General features: G+C 39.2%; 1 pseudogene; it reads right to left on the bottom strand.

Moving 5' to 3' along the window:
* Window positions 1-633: 633 nt before the first annotated feature.
* Window positions 634-1507, bottom strand: LOC149207204 (laccase-6 pseudogene; annotated as a pseudogene).
* Between the last annotated feature and the right edge of the window lie 1312 nt (window positions 1508-2819).

The following is a 2819-nucleotide window of genomic DNA, read 5'->3' as shown; positions in this document are numbered from 1 at the left end:
ATGACCGATAAGGAATACTGATTTTAGGCTAGTAAATAGATAAGAAAAGGGTTTTTAATAAATGATTGGGTTTTCTGGGCTGTGTGGGGTAAAGACAGCAAGAGCAGAGATTTAATCAAAGGCACAGATTACTTCATAAGGCAAGGTAGGAGTGAAGTTTAACAATTAATTTGAAATCAAATGGAATGTAAAGACTGCTTAAGAAAGCTGAAAGGGGCATTTAACAATGAATCCCTTTAGACAGAAGAAAATACACAAATACTGACGCTCCTTCAAGGCAGAGCAAATAAATTGGATTCTGCCTATCTTACTGCAAAAGCATCCAGTGAGATGATTATGAATGAAATGAAAACATTACGAGATTACATATGAAACAGTAGAAAAAACATATGCTAAATTTCAAGCCACAGGAATCTTATAAATCAGAGCTGTACTCTTCAATTAATCTCTGTCAACAACTGTACAATAAAAGCTCTGTTTTTCTCCTACACCAGCTTTCAGAATTCTCCCTCTCTCCCTTTACAAATAGTTTTTTCAATACATTAAATAAACTCTGCTAGGGGAAAACAAATTGACCCCAAGACAAGGGATTTGTTTTATCATTATTAATAAATAAAACTAAAAAAAAAACAATCAACTCTTCTGAAGATAGAATAGCGCTCCTTCTTCTACTCGAATTTGTTGATAACTGATGAAGAGGTGGCATTTATAGGTGTCAATCCCATTACTGAAGATAAACATAGGCAATCGAATCTTGTTCTCTGCTGTGGCAAGTATCTACATTTCAAATTTAGCTTTGACTTTGACTTTTTACTTTACGTTTGCCTTTTGAAAAAACATTTTTAATAAAAAATAGTTTTGAACAAAAATTACGCCCTCTGATCAAGAAGAACAGAATTCCGTTTGATGCACCATCCAAAAAACCAAAAATTATAACAGGTGTATACTGCCCTGGACGTTGTAACAGAGCAAGTGCAGGAGATTTTTGAAAATCTATGTTATGAGCAGACATGTAAGGCCCCATTCCCATGTAATAACTTCCTAATTGCTGGTCTGCAGTTACCAATACATTGGTCGTCTGGCCTGGTATGATCATCAAGTGCTCTGTAACAAAGGGTTTAGTATACTCTCCATCCACTTCAACTACTGTCATCTTGTGATTGGCTGTGGTGAAAAAATGTTCCATGTTAAAGGCTGCATTGATGATTCTCAGAAGATATGGCTTTCCAGGAATTGCACGTATGGTGTACATATCATGCTCTGAGCAGTTATAAAGAGGACCTGGATGACCATTTATAACATAAGCATTTGCAGAAGGAGGACCTCCACCACTTTCCACAACCTCTCTTTCAAGTTCTTGAGTATCCATCAACCAATACTCTCCAAGGACAATAACATGTTCCTCATACGGGAATTGAAATGGATAAGGAATGCCAGTCTTGGGATAGATCACAATAGGTCCATGAACTGTTGCCCTTAGCCATGAGATGTGGGCATGCCAGAGCATTGTTCCCTTCTACTGCACCAGCGTGAACTCGTATGTAAATGTCTATCCTTCTTGAATTGGTCATTGAGTGATGTATGCAGGCCCATCAGACCCACATGTGAGTCGCTGCCTGACTCCATGCCAGTGAATAGTGGTATTGTAGGGAGTCTGGTTAGTGACTTTGACAATGATTCTATCATCTTCCTCGAGATCACTCCATAGATATGCGAGGATTGCATACTCCGTCCCCATCTTCACTGGATATCTGTTGTAAGATTATCCCTTTTAGCTCTTTGCAAATTGAAGAAGTCGATTTGATACGAGACTGGGCGCATGAACAAAAATTTTTTTTGGTGCTGTGACTGAGTGCGTAGCGCCCAAACCCAACGCGTAGCGCACACCTCAGTGCGTAGCTCCTGTGTATTTTAACACTGGCCGGTGAGGCCCAATGCGTAGTGCCCACCTCCAACGCGTAGCGCACACCTCCAACGCTGTACACGGTGGTATGCAATCACGGCTTCGGCCTTTCAACTCTCCATTTCAATCTTTGCTTTCTGAATCATACCAACATCATTTGAACCATCACCAATAGCTAAACAAATTTTATGGCCATCATGGCGTACAAGTTCTGTCACGAGTGCTTTCTGTTTTGGAGAAACCCGACAACAAATCACTGAAGAGCTGATGTTAAAAACATTTGTTTAAGGTTGTTGTCCAAAAAAACAAGCCCAAGCGACATTCCATCAACAATAATTGCATGTGAATTTTCTATGGCTGCATCCAGAAAACGGAAAACTGTACAAGCAACTGCAATTTCTCAAAGCGTTTCATTACTAACAGAAGAGCAAATGCAAGGACTGTAATAATGGGCATGATATGGCTGCAATACAAACTCCTGGATCTCCAATACAACAGCTACAACTTCCTTGATAAAATGTGTCTCATCCAATATTATTCGATTCCATTTGACTGAATATAGAATAGAGGAGCTGTCCTGCTGAAGACTTGAACTCAAGCGGTGCGAATTGACTGCTAGCGTTTGAAGAGCTAAAGAATTTGAAACATGTTGACAAATTACATATTCTAAAAAAAAAAACACTTTTAATGATTTCTTCTTCAAAACAGGGTTTTGAAGAAGAATCAATCTCACATTATTGATGATGACATCCCTGAAAAACTTACTGAACCTTCCTCAAGAATTAAAATGACTCTTTTCTGGACCACAATAACATCAGTGACTGCGCATAACAAGGAATGAACTTTGGAGAATTTGACTACAGCGGGCTGACAAGACGGAGTCTAACATTGGCTCCAATGGGGATGGCAGCTGCCG

Source organism: Pinus tabuliformis, chromosome 1_2, assembly GCF_031772625.1.
Source record: "Pinus tabuliformis cultivar Carrire ecotype Pingquan chromosome 1_2, CPIR1, whole genome shotgun sequence".
NCBI lineage: Eukaryota > Viridiplantae > Streptophyta > Pinopsida > Pinales > Pinaceae > Pinus > Pinus tabuliformis.
The sequence above is the reverse complement of the archived record's forward strand: the minus strand, read 5'-3'. Positions and strand labels throughout refer to the sequence as shown.